The sequence below is a fragment of the Eretmochelys imbricata genome, chromosome 11, assembly GCF_965152235.1.
Source record: "Eretmochelys imbricata isolate rEreImb1 chromosome 11, rEreImb1.hap1, whole genome shotgun sequence".
Taxonomy (NCBI): Eukaryota; Metazoa; Chordata; order Testudines; family Cheloniidae; genus Eretmochelys; species Eretmochelys imbricata.
Genome location: NC_135582.1, coordinates 58,635,100 through 58,655,519, shown reverse-complemented (window position 1 = coordinate 58,655,519; position 20,420 = coordinate 58,635,100).

Genomic DNA, 20,420 nt, shown 5'->3' with positions numbered 1-20,420 from the left:
AGTACTTGAAGACTGTCATCATGTCCCCTCTCAGTCTTCTCTTCTCCAGACTCAACAAACCCAATGTTTTCAGTCTTTCCTCATAGCTCATGTTTTCTAGACTTTAACCATTTTTGTTGTTCTTCTCTGGATTTTCTCCAAATTTGTCCACATCTTTCCTGAAATGTGGTGCCCAAAACTTGACTCCAGTTGAGGCCTTACCAGTGCTGAGTGGAAGAATCACTTTTCATGTCCTGCTTACAACACTCTTGCTAATAGATCCCAGAATTAGGTTTGCTTCTTTTTTTTTTGGCAAGAGTATTACATTATTGACTTATATTTAGTTTGTGATCCACTATAACCCCCAGATCCTTTTCTGCTTTACTCTTTCCTAGGCAGTCATTTCCCATTTTGTATGTGTACAACTGATTGTTCCTTCCTAAGTGGAGTACTTTGCATTTGTCCTTATTGAATTTCATCCTATTTATTTCAGACCATTTCTCTAGTTTGTCAAGATCATTTTGAATTCTAATCCTGTCCTCCAAAGTGCTTGCTTGGAATCATCTGTAAACTTTAGAAGTGTACTATCTATGCCATTATCCAAAGTATATATAAAGATATTGGACAGAACTAGACCCAGGACAGATCCCTGTAGGCCCCCTATTGATATGCTCTTCCAGCTTGACTGTGAACCACTAATAACTACTCTTTGAGTAGGTTTTTCCAATATTTCTGTAGCTTGTTTATGAGAAGATCACGTGATAGTGTCAAAAGCCTTACTAATGGTGAGATATATCACCTCTACTGCTTCCCCGCATGCTCAAGGCTTGTTACCCTGTCAAAGAGGGTTTCCCACAATTGTTCTAGACCTGCTATGAGATGACATGGTGCTAAACATACTAAAAGCTGAGCCTACACCTAGCACACCTACCACAGGTAATTCTGATGGAGTGTCAGCAATGGTAGGAGATGTTCAGAGAAAACTAGGTATAGATTGAGCCTATGAATGGTAGTGTCTGCCCAAGAGTAGTCCAGCAATGCACCAGCAGGGGATGTTGTAAATCAGGATGAAGGTGTTTGGAGGAGCTGCCTATACTTTCAGTCCTTTTATATCTTTATGAGCATGAAAACTGCTTTAAATATTTAAAATGTATTAAAAATTGGTAATAGCCACCTTTAAAGGTGGACTAAAAGAGGTCTATAAAATCATGATTGGTGTGGAGAAAGTAAATAAGGAAGTGTTATTTACTCCTTCTCATAACACAAGAACTAGGGGTTACCAAATGAAATTAATAGGCAGCAGGTTTACAACAGACAAAAGGAAGTATTTTTTCACAGAACGCACAGTTAATCTGTGGAACTCCTTGACAGAGGATGTTATGAAGACCAAGACTATAACAGGGTTCAGAAAAGAACTAGATAAGTTCATGGAGGATAGGTCTATCAATGGCTATTAGCCATGGTGTCCCTAGCTTTTGTTTGCCAGAAGCTGGGAATGGACAACAGGGGATTGATCACTTGATGATTACCTGTTCTGTTCATTCCCTCTGTGCCACCTGGCACTGGCCACTATGAGGAGACAGGATACTGGGCTACATGAACCTTTGGTCTCACCCAGTGTGGCTGTTCTTATGTTAAAGTAACTCATGTTGGAGGAAAATATGTAATTTAAAAAGTAAAGTCTGAGTAGCTGGGGGTAGGAGGGGGGTTGGTGGCTAATTGTATAGCTAAGCTTCTAGTTCTCATCTGAGCCATATCACAGGGACCATAACCTTACCCCTATTTAGTGAGCACCTGGCAGCTTCTGAAATGGGTTTGTTGGTTTCTGTCCTGTTTCTACATAATTAAAACCATCACCATGATTGGTGTCAACCCTTGTTGACAGTTTCAGCAGCATTGCCGCAGTATAGGTGGATCTGCCCAGTGGGGCATTCCTTCTGCAGAGGAGAATCCCATATACAAAGCTGCTGGAGCAGTATGCCACCCAGTCCCAGTGTAAGCGGTGTGTCTCATTCAAAGGAGATGTGGCCAGTGAGACTCTGTGCCCAAGTAAGCCCTGACTGCCAGAAAGAGCTCTATGGACTCCTGGCAGCCAGTGCAGTCAAACCAGCCTGGCCCCAAGCCATCCAAAAATCAGAAGGTGGGTTAGCAGTCTTGTGGTCCACTGTATCAAAGGCTGAAGAGAGGTCCAGCACTATGAGCAGGGAGGTGTCGCCTGATTCCATTACCTTGGGGAGGTTGACTTTTAGTGACCCTTGAACAGTTTCTGTGCTGTGTCCTGGGGTGAACCCTGATTGTGAGGTACCCAGGATGTTGGCTGATGTCACTGATGTCACATGTTGTTGGAGATTGGTGGGTACTGCTTCCTCCGTTATTTTGCCCAGGAATGGGATACGAGAGATGGGATGGCAGTTACAAAGATATGGAAGGTACAGCATTGACTTCTTGAGGATTGGGTGAACTATTACCTAGTTCAAGGAGTTTGGTAGGTGTGCTTCTCAGAAAGAAGCAGACACTTCCATTAGTCATGGGCATAGTTCTTTGCTAGCTTTTAGCAGCCAGGAGGAGCATGGATATGTTTAACAGGTGATGGCTCTAACATTTCAGGACTTCTTGAGCTTTGGTATGACCTCTCGAGGTCCCTTCCAGTCCTATGATTCTATGTGTGATGGGGTAGTGGGACAGATAATTCAAATTCAGTTAGGGGTAGTGGGACAGATAATACAATCAGGGCTAATCCCAATTAACTCCATATGTATTCAGTGGACCTCAGCAGTGATGTATACAGACAGCTCTTCAGTCCATACTTGGGTCTGATATCTGGGCTGTGCAGTCTCAGATGATCATGGGAGCAGATAAAGTGGGTTAGAGCTGCTTTCTCTCCTCACATCAGGCACCAAGCCACTATTCCTCCTTCTGCACCCAGCACAGTTCAGCCTGGGGAACTGGCCTGTAAATGTCAGTGTAACCATGCTGCGATACATCACACACACAATGTTATCAAAGTGGTCACCAAAAAGGAAGGTGTGATTCTTGTACTGGCTGCTGTCTAATCTTGTTAACGTTGAGCTGGTCAGGTTTTAAAATAAACAGAGGACTAAAAGGAATGCTTTCATACTGGATGGTGAATATATTTGTGTAGCCATTAAATTGCAGACAGCAAGATTAGAAACATGGTCTTAAAGAAGGGCATGGGCTCAGTTCTGTATTGACAAAGAGAAAGAATAATCATTGGAGAGATAATTTCACTTAAGAGGCTGTCATGCCTCTAACAATAGTAAATCCATTTGGATAAAGCACACTTCTCAAGACGGGTGCTCAGTTCTGAGGTGCATTGCCAAGATATTGTTAGGAAATACAAAGTCTGGAAAAAAACAAAGCAGTGTAGACAACAATAAAGAGACGTTTGACTGGGCAATTTGATCCTGATTAATTTTCCCCTCATTGTCCCAAATTTTAGAAAAGGGACTAATAATGAATAGCAAATGTTATCTAGATAGGTCAAACCAGGATATTTTCAGGATTTAGGTTTATGACACAGAAGCATTTATGTGTCCTCCGTAACCCAAATTCATCCCTGCAGAAAATGACTGAATACAAGGACCAGGCACTTGGTCAAAAACCTTAAGTTACTCAATGAATGTAAGGATTTACATTTTATTGCATACTGACAAGTACAAGAGAACATTGATTGTCCATTAACTGCACATGCCATGTTCTGTATCACTGCGTCTGCAAGCCTATGTTTTGGAATGACTGAGGCTTCAGTGACATTGCTGTCACATTCCAGCTTCTGAATCACTGAACCTGTTGGTTTTGCATCTCTTTGAGCCTAAGCAATAAGATTTAATGAATCCTTGATCAGCAGCAGCAGCAGGTTTTCTTTAAATAGCTCCTCTCACATATGGTCTTCTCAGGATTCACATTTTCATTGGGACTTAAGGCCAGAACCTCAGCTGTTATAAATTGGAATAGCTCTATTGAACCTCAGTGGAGCAGTCTTCTGCTCTTTACACAACATATATAATTAGGGCCGTACCAAATTCGTGGTCTATTTTGGTCAATTTCATGGTCCTAGGATTTTTTAAATCATACATTTCATGATTTCAACTATTTGAATCTGAAAAGTAACAATATTGGAATTATCGCGGTCCAGACCCAAAAAAGAGGTGTTGGGGAAGGGGGTTGCAAGATTATTGTAAGGAGGGTTTTGGTAACTGCTACGCTTACTTCTGCGCTGCTGCTGGTGGCAGCACTGCCTTCAGAGCCCGGCAGCTGGAGAGCAGCAGCTGCTGGCTGGGAGCCCATTTCTGAAGGCAGAGCTGCTGCCTACAGCAGCACAGAAGTAAGGATGGTACTGTACGGTATGACTCCCCTTTCTCCTGCTCTGCTGCCTGCAGTTGGGCCCTCCGTCAACAGCTGCCCCACTCTGGCTGCCCAGCGCTGAAGGCAGTGCAGAAGTAACCTTGCGATCCTCCTGCAACTCTTTTTGGTCAGGACCCTCAGTTTGAGCAATGCTGGTCTCCCCCATGTAGTATAAGGTAAAAGCACACAAAAGACCAGATTTCACAGGGGGGAGACCAGATTTCACGGTCCATGGCGCATTTTTCATGGCCGTGAATTTGGTAGGGCCCTACATATAATATGAAGGAAGCACCCAGGGACAATGGGGTTCAAACAACTGTGTTTACTAACTATACAATATGCAAGGACTAGATACAGATATGCACTGCTGCTCTGGCAGGGTTCTGGTGACTTCTGGAACATAGGAGACAGTGAAGGCAACTAGAGGGCTTGCAGCCTATTTAAGGGTACTTGCCAGTTCCTGTATGCTACAGGAGCTATGATAATTTACATCAGCATAGGATCCACCCCAATATTTTTTAAACAAAAACAGAGACATCTGGACATGAGCTACTTCCTGTGTTTAAAGTGTACCACCACTATCTCACAAAGTCCATGTTGTCCCAAGCTCTGGGAATCAAACTTTTACTTTCAGAGGGCAAAAGGAATTTTCTGTGCTTAGCTGCTAAGGAAGAGTCATGCTTTCAAATGCAGAGTATTTACAGATTGCTTTGGCTATACAGGTAATTATGTGAAGCTTCAATATCTTAACTTCCTCTTTCTTTTGAAGATTTAAGATTTAGTTCTTACTATGAAAATGAAAATATAACCACAATCTTCTAAGGAACCTACATTTATAGAACACAGAACATAGCAAATGGGGATGATACAGTACCTCTTTGTATCTTTTCCATCTAGTTTATGGGCTGTATGGTAGTACAGTTAAGATATATAGGATGAAACCCAACCCTATTGATATCAGTGGGATCAGTATTTCACCCATACTTTGTCAAAGTCCTGCAACTTTTTAGAAATATTTTTATCCTGCACAGAGGATGATCTTTCTACCCCACTCACCCAAGTAATTGCAAGGTAGGTATGAATCCTAAATGGAGTAGGAAAAAGAAAAGGGGTATAAAAAATTGAACCGTCAAAATTGATTTGTTTACCATTAACATCAATACCTTAAACAGAAAGTAGTCACAAAATATAGGCTTTTGTTGAGAAAAAAAGGCAAGAGAAACTTGTTTCTTGCTTTTAAAGACAATCTTTTTGGAATATAAAATACGTAGCCCAAAGATATACATTCCAGAAAGATTCAGAATCCATGAATACTGAGACTTTGCTTTTGTTGAGTAGCAGAAAATTACCTTTAACCACTGTGAGAAGACTGTAATAAGTGGAAACAGCTGCCAGGTAGACTCTTATGGAACTGATGGAGAATCCTGAACACTTTAGGACTAGTAGGTAATCCAGAATAGCTGGTATTGAATGGGAGGGCCAGAATGAGGTACCAACACTATAGCAAGTCCTCCAGGAAGTGTAGAAATGCCACACTTCCTGTGTGCCCTAGATAAAGTTTTTGGTTTTCTGGGACATACTTCCTGATGGAACAGAAGCAGACACCCAGGCCAGGCCACTACACAGACCAGTAGAAAATTTTGTTACCTCATTTCTGTACATAATTCCTGTTCACAATGACGAGTTTATCTGCTCGTCAGTGGGATACCACAAACCCCACTTCTTCTTCAGGACTACGAAATAATGTGAATAAAGCCCTTTGCTCTGGAACTCCATGGATATTTCCCGCATGGCACTCAGTTGCAGAAGGGAGTCTACCTCCTTTAGCAGGGCCTTGTGACAGTGGGTCCCTGAGAGGCATGGGGAAGGTGGGTAGGGAGGGACAGTATCCCCTGTCCACTATTCCAAGAACCCATTGGTCCAAGGTTATCTGGTTCCAGGCCTGCTGAAAACAAAAAACAGATGATTCCCAAATGGAGGGGGGAGGGCAGATCCTGTGGTTCTGTGCAGCTCTCACCTGCTCTGTCAAAGCTGCTGGTGCAGGGTGCATGGCAAAGGAGGAAGGGGCATTGGGTCTCTGCCTCCTCTGGAATCGTTGCCTCTTCTGGGGGGCTGTTACCAGAGGCACGCCTAAGTTTTTTTGCCACTGGGTTTAGGCTAAGAACTAGAGAAAAACAATTGCATCGTGTACAGAGATGTGGCCACTATAGGGGATCTGTCTTGCTCCCACAGGTGACAAAAAGTGACTGGAAAGCAGCTGAGGCTGCTTCACTCTTTATGTCTACTTTCCCTTGACTATGTCCATAGTGCATACGAGTAGTCTTGATGCACTGTGAGTAGGAGAGACACAATTTTATCCAGGGTTCGCTGTGCAAGTTCTACTTTCTAGTTCACTTCTAGAGTGTACTAAACAATCAGACCTCACATTCCCATTATTTCATTCTGCTATGTATAAAAATGGTATACAATGGAGAGAACAGAAAGGCAGAATTCCCCAGATGGAGATGTTCCAATTTAGTGAAATCTCCAGGGCACAAGGAACCTGCAGAATCTGAGAGAAAACGGATATGTCTAGGCTGTCATCACTCTTCTTTGCTGTGATATTACTTTGCTAAGAAATGCATCATTTTAATTTATTAACTTGATCCAGTTTTTCACAGGGCTGCTTTCCAGCATCATGTATTAAAGAACTTGCTTGGTTTAAGTTATTTCCCCCCATTCTAGCTTTCTGGAACTGTCTCGGATGACCACGGTTGCTATTTTTGTGCTTCACTTTCTCCAAAAGTAATGAAATAGTATTACTTCAGGGGATGAACCAGCAATTCTCTACAAGAATGTATTTACTTTTTATGTTTGCAGCCGATCAAATATTGCAAGTGCAGCATGCAGTTTTGTTCAGTTCTAAGCTGTAGATTAATTAATCAGTGATGTGAATACATTAATTTCCAACCTTTAGTAATCCAAATCATGCATTACACTGTAACATTCTGGCAGTGCACTGAAAAGTGTGTACAGCACACTGGAAGTGTGACAGAATTCACCCATGTACATTTTCTAGCACATTAATGCAGATACACACTCTCTCTATCTTGGGAAAGCAGACATATCTTGTGGAAGACACATATATGTAGTCAAAATCACTATCTATTACAGAGTAACATCATTAAGCTTATTTAGACAAATAGATTACCTAGCAAATCATACCAAGCTTACATACATTGCCAGTTGGGCAGCTACAGAATGTATCTCCTCCAAGGTTACATTTGAGGCATGTTAAAAACTGATATAGTATATATGGATATGAACTAACACCTTAGTTTAGCATATCAACTGAGCATGATATGTGAAGTTCTGAACCAAGCACATCAATCAGTGAATGTGACACATCATCTTTCTAGATCTCTGGTGATTTCATTATGACTGTGTAATGATGCCCCTGATTGCACTGTCTGCAGGGACTGAACCCAGGACCTGAGGATGTAAGCCCTGCTGCTTGAATTTAAAGATCAGATTTTTCAGAAAGTTTTTAGTCATCTAGTGGGATTATCAAAAGCACCTAAGTGGGTTAGGCACCAAACTCTAGTCAAAATAGAGGTGCTTACCTAATCTAGTTAGGCACATTTGAAAATCCCTATTTTTCAGCCAGATCTAGTCCCAAAATATGGTGTTAGAGGAGACACTATGCTGATGAACATGCCATCTTTCAGAGGAGAAATCCAAGGTTCTGACCATTGCCGTTAAAGATCCCAAGAATACACATTAGCCTTAGGATCCACTCCATATTTCAACTGAGCTAATTACAGCCTGCCTCTTCAAATTCCTCCTACAACTTCAATACTACATTGTATTTCCACTTCATTTCCAGTTCTAAACTGTTGTGGTGCTTTGGAGATTAAATTGTTTCTAGGATCGATATCAGTGATGGGTGATTTAATCCACGCATATCCCTTACTAGCTGTTGAGACTCAGCGATGATAAAATTCTTTGAGATCAATGTACTATTATCATTAGCAAAGTCAGCAAGAAAACACAAGTTAATTTATGTGTTCTTTATAGCCATTTATGTGGACTGAACATTCATAGGTGTGTAAACTGTAGCAAATAATGCATATGATTAATTTTGTCCTTTTCTCTGCTTATGAATTATCTCCAAATGGAATTGGGTTTTTATAAGTATATTATTCAAAATTTGATGGACATGACAAAGAAAAATATTTCAGCTTCCTGAATGAATCAGCAACATCTTTGACTGTTCACTAGTCATTATTTTTGGTATGTGATTGGTCACCTAAGTCACAAAGTGGTGTTTCTGATCTGACTGGACAATTAGAACTTTTATAAATCGGAGGTGGGAAGTCAAAGATTTCAAGATGACTGCACAAACTCCAACGACAAAACAGACTCTTGCTTTCCACAGTAAAATGGAACAAACAGTCAACAAGTTTGCATTTTTACCCAAATAAATTTCCTGGACAGTTTTGCAGAAGTTCTAAGTTCAGTTCTAAGTCACTTGCTTGCTTTATACTTCAAAATCGCCAAATATTAGGGATTAATTGGATTACTCCTGTCTCCATGATGATTATCAAAGCTGTAAACTAGATCAATAGCCAATTCTTCAGTACTTGCGTGAACAAAATGGCAGTCCAATTCCACAAACCTACAGGGCCAAATTTATCCCTAGTGTAATTTTGTTAACTTCAGCCTAGTTACATACAGGATGAATTTGGTCCAAAGTTTATCAGCTGGAACTTTTCTTTTAAAAAAATGCCATTGTATTTTTCTTGCATTACTGATGTTTTGTCTGATACAAATGAGGTGCATTAGCCCATCTAATGCTTTTCATGTTTCACCCAAAACAGTGACAACGTTAGCAGCTTCTGGATGATCTAGAGACGAGGCATATCAAGAAAGTCAGTTTCAGTTAGTCCATAATGCAAATTTATAAAAAAATATATTCAACAACTTAACATAGGGAAGTTCTTGACTTCAGGATCATTGCTTCCATCTGCTGCTATAGAAAATCATGCTATTCAATCTTTTAAGTGCTTTTTGTACTGCATCCATAGCAATTAAAGTCAATAATTTGTATTAACCTTAAGATTATTATGAGATATTTATCATATGGCTCTATGGAAACCTCAAAAATGTTAGTTTAGAAACTTTAGGCAAAGGGCCATTAAGAGAGATTGATCTGAGATTTATTACATATCATTGATATAGACCTTCTGACCTTGCAGAATTATCTGATCATGTCATTTAGAAAGAAACACACCTCAGTGTCTAGTTCTCTAGCTTTATGCATCCTGGCCATATTTTGGACCCTTACATGTTTGATGGATCTGCTTTTTTCCCCACCACTAAATCCTCCCTTTTCTCTTCTGCATTGGATTTAGATTAGAATGTACAGACATGGGATACAAAGTATTCGCAGTGTGAAAAGATAGCCCTCCCCTTGACAAATCCAAGCTCAAGATACAACTTGTTTAAAGGAACCTAACCCATCCCCCTTAAGAGAAAACAGGGAGTGATTTAACGCTACCACTGAGGAATCAGTGTTTCATACCCTTCCAGATTAGTTCAGTCCAACTGCACGCGCACTCACACATACTCACACACACACACGTGTTAAGGAGATACAAACACTGCTAAGGAGAAACATGCCTTGCATGCATAATCAATATAAGGCTTCCAAAGATGTCCTCAAAAACATCCCCTTCCTTCTTCTATCTGAGTAAACCACGATCATAGGATGCCATTTGGGACAGGCATGCAAACATCTCAGCATTGTGCATGCAGTTCTCAGCACAGCTTCCTTTGCCGTTATGACTGTCATTATCCTAATTTATCAACTAAGCTTTATTTCCTTTGCAGCCAAGTTCCCAAATCAGTGAGGCCGCTCTTTGAAACACTGGATTTGAGATGGTCATTTGCTCTTTTCATCACTTTTTCTCTCAAAGACATTCATTTGCAGCATCTCCAAAATAGGAGTTAAATGCCTGTCTTTGTTATGACAGCCTTGGGCCCAGCTGCATGTTTACCGTTTAATTATTATTTGTTTTAAAATACTGCGTCTTCAACCTTGCATCCCTTATGGATTGATAGCTGCAAACCAACAGTGCCGTCCACTGTTTTCCCACAACAGTGGCATCTTTCGCCACAATTCTTTCCTGAGAGAGTCTTAAATTGATTACACTAGAATTAGTCCATTAAACACTTGGATGCCTTGCATGAACAAGATTTTTTTTTTTTTTTAAAAGGCTAGAGGCCAAGTTAAAGTCAGATGGCTTTCCAAGTGAGTTCCAAACAGATGTCAAGCAAGCTCTCAATTGTGGCTAAAGCCACAATTCACAGAGTTCTGCACAAGGGCCAGACAGACACAGCCCATATGGATCTGTTTACAAGTTTAGGGCCTTAAAGAGATCTGCCTCTCCAGGTCCTCCAACATTTTGATCCCTATAGTCTTTACCTTCTCTGGCAAGCCCTTGTTCAGTTTGGTGCCCAGTTGTTTCAGTTAAATGAAATCTCCAGGAAGTTGCATAGCAGAATGGCACAGAGAGAGAGATGAGGAGGGGAAGGTGAATGCTAGACTAATACCGAAACATACAAATTTTAGCCTAGGGCAGGAAATATATTGGATGAGAGGTTTTGTTCTTTGTTGTTGTTTTTTTAAATTAATGGTTCTGTCTTGAACAGGTCTTTCTGAGCTTAAGAGGAGTGATTTATTTCTTCCTAGAAAAAAACAAAAGGATGATTATAAAATTAATGGTATATTCTACAATTCAGAAAGGGTTGTTGTAAAGTTAATAATTGAAATATATGTAAGTTGTATGTTTTGTTGCACAGCTGTATGGCTTGCCAGATGGGAGCAAAGGATTCTAAAATCCCATTAATGAAGGGAAGGTCAGAAGTTGGGGCTTCTTATACCCAATATGAACTTTAACCATATGACTGTGGCCTTTTGGGAAACATAGTTTCGTAATTGGGTGGCCATTAAAGTTAAAAAAATGTGTATTAAAGAGGAATGATGAGAGTGACCTGCTCTGCTTGCAGCACAAGTTAATTGGGGTTTTTCCCCCTCAATGAAGAAGATTTTAGTTCTTCTGGGTGAGAAATTATGAATATTCTTCTTCCATAAATAAGACTGAGCTAAACGGGAAGCCGTTTTTAGTAGGGTTTAGTATCTCCTTGAACACACACATAGAAAAGGCCTAGTGTGGGGAACTGTATTAGGTAGAAATGAGTTTAAGCTTGGTTCTCTTGTTAGCAAGTTGCTGACTTGATTAGAACCCTAGTGTAGCCAGAGCCATAAGCAGTACGTTACCATTTTAATTTATTAGACTAACGTACATACCATGATTGGGAGAGAAAAAGAATTTCAAACACAAGACCACCACCATGATCATTGATGGAAAGATCAGAGTCCTTTCTGTTTTCACGAGCTGGACTGGTCTATTACCTCACACTTGTATCTCTCTCCCCCTCTCCCAAATTTGGATCAGCAGTGTTACCAGCTCTAGTGATCTCATCACAAGTCTCATGATATTTGGTGTTGTTCTTAAAGCCCCTATTCCTGTGGGCATGTGAATAGATGAAAATTTCTGCTTCGATTTAAGAAGTTAGTTTCTGGCCTTCATCATTGCGGGGAGAAAAGCTTGAAAATGTGATCCACGCACTCCCTGAAGGATCAGAAACCAGAAGGCAAAGAGAAAGCACCTCATTTTTAAAAGTAAGTCTGATGATTTTTAAGCCAGTTTCATGATTTTGGGAGCTTAACTCCTTAGTTTTGCACAGTTGGGGTTGGCAATGCTGGATCACTGAAAGTAAATCAGGAGAGAAAAGCACAGAACTGTATGCTAAGGAAGCCTCCTGCTATGTAGATGACACTCCATAGTCTTGATATAGCAAGACAGACCTGTGGCCAGCTAGGGTACGCAAACTCTGGAAGGTTGTGGATACCAGCTTCACGGCAGGCCAGCCCACTCAGCAGAACAGGCAGCTTGCTGCAGGAGGCAGAAACCAAAGAAAGCACAGCTCTCTGCCCAAGAATGGGAGAGCCGACTGAGCGCAAAGGGCATGTAAATGACTTTCCCCACCTCCTACACCATGTAGTTCCAGATAGCTGCACTGAGTGCTTAGTGGCCCAAGGGAAATTCTGCAGTCCACCCTGTACTGCTTTGGGGGCCCAGCCTATAGACCAATATTCTTTCAAATTAAAACAAATAGCTGAGGGAGGAGATGGTGCAGGGGGAAGAGACCTTCCCTTCCTCATTATTAAGGTGGGTCTCTTGTAGCGATCACATCAATAGTGTGTCATCCTCCACTATTGGGAGCTCTATTCTCATACCAGTTGATTTTCTTTGTCAGAGGATGAACGCATTTCAGGGGAGTGGGAAGGGTTAGGCCATTTGTTCTTCTCCTTGGCTAACAGAACTCTAGCTCTCACCCAGGGAGAGGCATACACAGCAGGAAGCACTTTCTGCTTTCCCTCATTCTGGCTGCACAAAGGGACGTGTTTTTCCATCTTTTTGACTGGCAAAAAGTCAGACAGGGCTCTGTCTACATCCCTCATATTGATCTGTGGGAAAGGTAAACTATGGTGTAGAAAAACAAACCAGTGATACTTAAGGCTAAAGTTAATATTAGAGCAGGAAATCTTGCTTTGAATAGTTTCGTGCTGAGAGGTCTGCTTCTGACTCCCCAGCAGTCACCCACAGAGTGGCATGGGCTATTTACTGCTTTAAGAAAGCACCTATGTTCCCACCTTAGTAGAACTCACCCTGTTCACATGCAGCAGGGTTTTGAAGAGGTGCATTCTGAACTCAGTAGAAGGTGGAATGACATTGTCCCTGTTTCAGTGTAAAAAACCCACATTCCAAAAACCTATTCTGAGCAGTTCTTAAGAAACTTGGTCTGGCTGGGAATTAAGACCAAGTTTTTCAAAAAAAGACTGAAGTTAGGCATCTAAATCCTGCAGAATGTTGAGCTCTCTGGTTCCAATCTTGAAAAGCACCTAGGCCCCAATTCAACGAGGAATTTAAATACATACATAACCTTAAGCACAAGTAGGTCCGTTGAAGTCAGTGGCATTACGCACATGCTTAAGTGCTAGCGCTCTCAGCATCTTTCTGTACAGAGCTGGTAAGTTCTTAAATAAACACTGGCTTATTCTAAAGAACAGTGAATTCCATGAGAGTCTTCAGTGGGAGTCATTTCCATTGACTAAAATCAGTGGTTTTCAACCTCAGGTATGCGTACCCCTGGGGGTACACAGAGGTCTTCCAAAAGGTACATCAACTCATCTAGATATTTGCCTAGTTTTACAACAGGCTACATAAAAAGCACTAGCGAAGTCAGTACAAACTAAGACAGCAGTTTGCACATTGCAGTCTGGGCTCTCAAGTCTAGAGGTCAGGTGGACTTGAGAGCCCCAGCTGCAGCCCAAGCCGCAGAATCCACAGTGTTATTTTTTTAATGCATTAATTCAAGCTTGTCTGTGGTGTACAGATACCTTAAGTCAGTGGTTCTCAGCTAGGGGTACACATACCGCTGGGGATCCGCAGAGGTCTTCCATGGGGTACATCAACACCATCTAGATATTTGCCTAGTTTTACAACAGACTACATAAAAAGCTGTAGCTCACGAAAGCTTATGCTCAAATAAATTGGTTAGTCTCTAAGGTGCCACAAGTACTCCTTTTCTTTTTATAAAAAGCATTAGCGATATCAGTACAAACTAAGATTTCATACAGACTATGACTTGTTTATACTGCTCTATATACTATACACTGAAATGTACGTACATATTTATATTCCAGTTGATTTTTTATAATTGTAAGGTAAAAATGAGAAAGTAAACAATTTTTCAGTAATAGTGTGCTGTGACACTTTTGTATTTTTAGGTCTGATTTTGTAAGCAAATAGTTTTTTAGCAAGAGGACACTTGGGGTACGCAAGACAAATCAGATTCCTGAAAGGGGCACAGTAGTCTGGAAAAGTTGAGAGTCACTACTTAAATGGACTTTTGAATTAGGACTTTAGTGAGTGGACTTCAAAATTGCTGAACACCCAACAACGAAGGTCAGGTTTTCTAAACTTTTTATCATTTTTGTTGCTCTCCTCTGCATTCTCTGCAATTTGTTCATCCAAAACTGGACACAATATTCCAGCCGACGCCTCACCCACGCAGAGTAGAGTAGGACAATTACTTAACCTTTTTCGCAACCATGTCACATTGTTGGCTCATATTCAATTTGTAATTCACTCTAACCCCAACATCCCTTTCAGCAGCAGAACTGCTGAGCTAGTTATTCCTAGGAGGAAAGGTTGGGCATGTTTAGTCTTGAGAAAAGATTTATCAGGCTCCCCTTTAGCCTTCAAAATGTTAAGAACTGTTAAAGAGATTAGTTATCAATTGTTCTCCTTGTCTTACTGTCAGTCAACATGAAGTAATCTATAGAAAGAGTGATTTAGGTTAGATATTATGAAAAAGTTTCTAACTATAAAGGTTAGTTAAGCTCTGGAACAGGCTAGGAGAGGTTGTTGAATCCCCTTCATAGGAGGTTGTATGGACAAGTTAGATAAACACCTGTCAGGGATGGTGCAATTACACTTGGTCCTACTTCAATGCAGGGGGCTGGACTAGATGACCTCTTGAGATCCCTTCATTCTGATGATTCTATGAAAATGCAGGTTGCTCAGCTCTTTTCAAAAAGAGAGTCAGAAAACTTAAGACCTTAGAGGTAAAATTTTCAAAAGCGTCTGTGTGGCTAAGGAGCCCATGAACCATGGAATGTCAATGGGATAGGCTCCAAAGGCCCAGCTTAGAGCTGGTCAACTTTTTCACCTAAAAAGGCTGATTTGCTGGAAATTTAACTGTTCATGGTACAGAGTCAGTTCTGACAATCTCCTGATGCAAAAATTCTCTAAGAAGTTTTGAAATTGTTGAAACAAAATATTTTGACATTTTCTAAACCAAAAGTTCCAATTTTCCATTTCAAAATGACTTTTCATTTCAAAATTTAAACTAATTAGATTAAACAAAGTTTTTAAAGAGGTCAAAAACTAAATTTTCTGAATCTATTAAAACAGAATGTGTCAATTGACCTGAACTAACTTATTTGATTTTTTTTTTCCAATTTGCAAAAAAAGTTTGATATTTCAACTTTTCATCCCACTTCGGATGGTAAAAACTCAAGAACATTTGTGAGACAGACAAAACAATTTCCCACCCAGTTCTAGCCCCCAGATCCTCCATAGGTATTTAGATGCCTACTTCCAACTGATTTCAGTGAGACTTAGGTACCTAAATGTCTTTGAGGAGTGGGACCTAAGTGCCTAAATCACTTTTCAAAGTGGGACTTAGGCAATTTTGAGAATTTTACCCTCAATCAGGATCATGGAGCTTCTCTACACCCCCTTCCCCCACCCACCTTTGACAGGAAAGAAGTGAAGCAAATAAGAAAAGATTTAATAGCTTAGATTTGGACTACCTAAGGGAGACTCTTCAGAGCCAAAACCATTTCATTTTGTTCTCCTTCTATGAGAATAATACCTGAGATTATATTAGGTGGTTTCCTGCTCCAGCTATAGGGAGCAGTTCAGCAGATTTATTCAAGGAGAAAACCAAACTTGCACTGTGCAGGGACAAGTCAAGTGCTATTTTAAAAATATTATTCACTGTTACATGGTTCTCTTCATTGCTTCCTAGAGCTTGATCGAAGGTCGAAAATAATCTCGGTTTGAGAGCTGACTCAACTTGGACATTTCTGATCCAGTTTTCAAAATGCTTGGATCTAAATGAATCTCTCTAGTGATGAACATGCAATAAAGTCTTAGAGGAAGTTAGTGTTCTGTAATGTTACTGAAACCCCAGTAGAAAAGCCCACATTTGAATTAGTTTCCTGTCTCCTTCCCCAGGGGCAGCTGAGAGTTTCAGGGTTAGTGTTTGGCGAGACAGGGACTGTTGGTGAAATTTATATTTCAAACCGCTGCCAACTGTGCATTGGGATGTCTGACTCTGTGTGTTTTGTTTTAATTGTTTTCTCGAACTGGGATTTGATCTTGAGATATGCTGAGGCTTCTGGCCCTGATACAGCAAAGCATTTAAGCCTATGCTTAACTTTAAGCATGAGTAGTTCCCATGGAAATCTACTTAATTTTAAGTATGTGCTTAAGTACTTTCCTAAATCAGAGCCCATGACTTTATAAATACTGAAGGTACATTGCAATAAGCCACTGCAGAGTTGAATCAGCAAAAAAAGAATTAAATACCAAACCCTATTTCCCCAGTCTTCTTAGGTGCCACCATTAGAGACAGTTGCACACAAAAAATGAAAACATTTTAAGAGATCAGTTTTTAAAAATGATTTGAAAACACTAGTGTAAAATAAAGTCACTGCCAGATGAAAAAGAACACAAAATTAGGACTCCATCTGGCACAGGTTTGAGCATTCTGGCCCCAGTCCAGCAAAGCACTTGAACAGGTGATTCATTCCCAAAGCAAAGCACGTACTGCAGGAGGCAGCAATATGGCTTAGTGGATCGCACACCGGACTGACTCAGGAGACCTTGCTTCTATGTCCAGCTCAAATCCTGGTTTGCTGGATGAACTTTGCCCCTCAGTCATTCACCTTTGTGTCTCAGTTTCCCTATCTGTGAAACTAATCACCTTAAAGCACTTGGAGATGTATTAATGTAGCACTTTTCAACAGTAGATCTCAAAGTGCTTTGCTGGATCAGGGACTTAAAATTTCTCATAGTTATTTAGCAAGATTGCTAGGTTAAAATGTTGTGTATGTATATAAACAAACATTTCTGTTTGTATCTTTTGAGGTCCAAACTCAGCCCTGGCTTTACACCATTATAGAAAGTGCTAAGGTAGGTCAAGGTTAAGATTGCTGAATAATTTGGGACTGATTCTGTTAAATGCAGCCTTACTTCCAGGAAAGTCTGAAGTCATTTAACAAGCATAATTAAGTATAGTTGTTCTTCAGAAACAATCCTGCAACTGGGATATTATTAACTTATTGCAGGAAATATGACTGAATGAATCTGAAGTGAAAGCAATGCTTTTAAATGCATCTGTTATTTAGTAAAAGGAAGTTACAGGCTTCTGGCTTCACTGAGGGATTCATGTCCCATTCCATTCAAACTGGCAGGTGTTCTCATCTCTTCCCATTCCTTATTCACACCACACCCAATGATTACATTAAAAACTGCCACTCAGATGGAATTGTGCAGCTCCACAAGAGACTTGCAATATTTTTATACAAATGCATTATCCCTAGAAAGTATAAACACATGGGAAATTGCATACTTTGCCTAAGCTTATAAATAGAGATTCAAGTTCTCTTCTGCACTGAGATAAATTCAGTGCAGGAGAGTGGAGGGTAAGGCAGGGAGAAGCATCACTAATTCATGGGCCACATACCTCTTAAGTGTCCTCCAAAGGACATCATCCACTTTCGTCCCAAAGTTACCTACATTCCACACAACCTGGTGTCTTCTCAGTCGGAGTGTTGAAACATTTACATCAGGGATAAGGAACCATGGGGGATTGGGGTTACAATTTCCACAACATGGAACGGATACCATTACAACATTTTCAATTCCTGCATGAACCGTTTCTTCATCCCCCTCTTTTAGGCCTTTGCCCCGCATTCAGGCCTCAGCAGGTTTTGAGGTACAATGGGTTGATCTGCCCTAGCCCAAGTTGTTGAAATGTAGCTGCTGCTACAGAAACAATGCTTGACTCAAACCCACGATACGCGCCTTTAGAAAGGGTTAAGTTAGACTAAACATGGCTTATTTTTGAAAATTAAAACCATTCAAGGTACAGGTTTCTGGGAGATTTTTGGAAAGAAGATGGGAGGGGAACAGAGGAGGGGAAGCTTGGAAAATGTGGAAGTTAAAAAGTTTAGTTCTTGCAAAAGCTACGAAGCATAAGAAATCAATCTAGGCTGAGCTGCTGCAATAGACAAAAAGGCTAAAGGCTGAATGTTTTGAGACACGTGAAAGCACCCCAAAAGACATGTGAATAAAATTATTCAAAATAATGTACGTTAAAGTGACAAGATTTTAATTACAGGTTTCAGAGTAACAGCTGTGTTAGTCTGTATTCGCAAAAAGAGAAGGAGTACTTGTGGCACCTTAGAGACTAACCAAATAAATTTGCTCAAATAAATTGGTTAGTCTCTAAGGTGCCACAAGTCCTCCTTTTCTTTTTAAGATTTTAATTGTGTGATTCCAACCTTGTGAAAATGAAACAGGAAATACCTAAGGCATATGAGGTACCCTCATGACAGAAATTATGGATTTAGTCAGTGATTGCTCTGTGAAACAGTATTGGATGAAGTGCTTGGAACAAGATTTATCTAGGTATGGTCTTAATAGCTAGGTCAAGGTAAGCAGTTCAGGAACAGCTGAGGAGATATCAAGCCACCTCATTTGCATTACAGTATGTTCCAGATGATCTTGGAATTGATCAAGGCACGTCACACTAACGCTGTCAGACTTTAAGCCTTGAAGGGATGTGACATGAATGTGGTTAAATAGAATGAAATAAATTATAGAAGGTGTATAAACTGAGGTGAGGTAGTTTTAAACAGGGCCTGTAACTGGTGAAGACAAAGGACAAACATGCTCATGAGATGCAGAGTCTCTGCTTGGACTATGCAAATCATTCAGAAAGGGACCAAGAATGGAAAAACAATTACGTGCAGTGCTGCTTACAAAGGAAACAGGAAATATAGTGCTCTAGGGAGAAATATAGAAAACCTCTAAAGCAGACAGGCTATTGTGAATGAAAACAAGAACTATAAAGGAGATAGGGAAAGATTTTAAACTCCTCCACAAAAACTCACAAACTGCAACAGACCAGCACTGAAGGAAACAAGAAGCACTTCAGATTTCACTGAAACCCTTTTGGAAATAGCACAGGCTACCATACAAATGAAGGGAGGCTACTGTGGCTTCTTTGAGAAGGAGTTCAGAGAAAATCCAAAAATCAATAGTGCTGCAATAAAGTTTGATTTTAGCAATGTGGGAAGGAAACATTGCTTACACAGACCCTAACCCACCAAAGCACCATTCAAAGAAATGGGACAACTCACGTGCTTTGATAAAATTTGTGCTTCAGCAATTCTCTGGATCAGGGCTGGGAAGAATAAAGAAAGTATAAATGCAAACGCTTCAGCCCAGGCTTGCAGGGGCGGAGAAAAACTTTCCCTAGGCATCCATCCTATGCACTGAGTGAGACAGGGAATCCCATGGTGAAAAGAGTATATGATTATGTAATTAAAGACTATCATAATGCATATGTACAAGGGGGCTAGATTAAGGTTGAACAGGCAACCTTAATTCTGGTATTTCCTAGCTATTGAGTGCTTGACTTTGCATCCTTAACATTCTTTTAATGACAGTTTCAGAGTAGCAGCCGTGTTAGTCTGTATTCGCAAAAAGAAAAGGAGTACTTGTGGCATCTTAGAAACTAACAAATTTATTTGAGCATAAGCTTTCGTGAGCTACAGCTCACTTCATCGGATGCATTCATGGGGAGATTTATATATAAATATATAATATATAAAATATGTAAATCTCCCCACTGTATTTTCCACTGAATGCATCCGATGAAGTCAGCTGTAGCTCACGAAAGCTTATGCTCAAATTCTTTTAACGTAGCTTTTGGATGTAATGTATCAAATATAGTGTTTATTTTTGAGTTCAGGATGAAGAAGAAAACTGTGTCCACTTCAGATATGAATGTCCTGGGAGAAGTGATGGGACGCATTCAGACAAATATCATTACACAATCTGCTGGAGAAACTAGGAACAAGATCTTAAACATAATGCAGACGCATGCATGGTAATGAGACTAGGGACAAAAAACAAGAAAAGGAAAGAAATCCTTACTGACTGCATGCATACTAGGAGAAAGGTGAGGAACAATGCTGGGAGAATTCCAAAGCCTTTGGCACAGTGCTTAGCAGCAAGAAGAAATAGAAGCCAACAAACCAGATTCAGGGATGTATAGAAAGATATATCAAATGTCAGTTAGAGGAAATTATTCTAGCAGCTGAT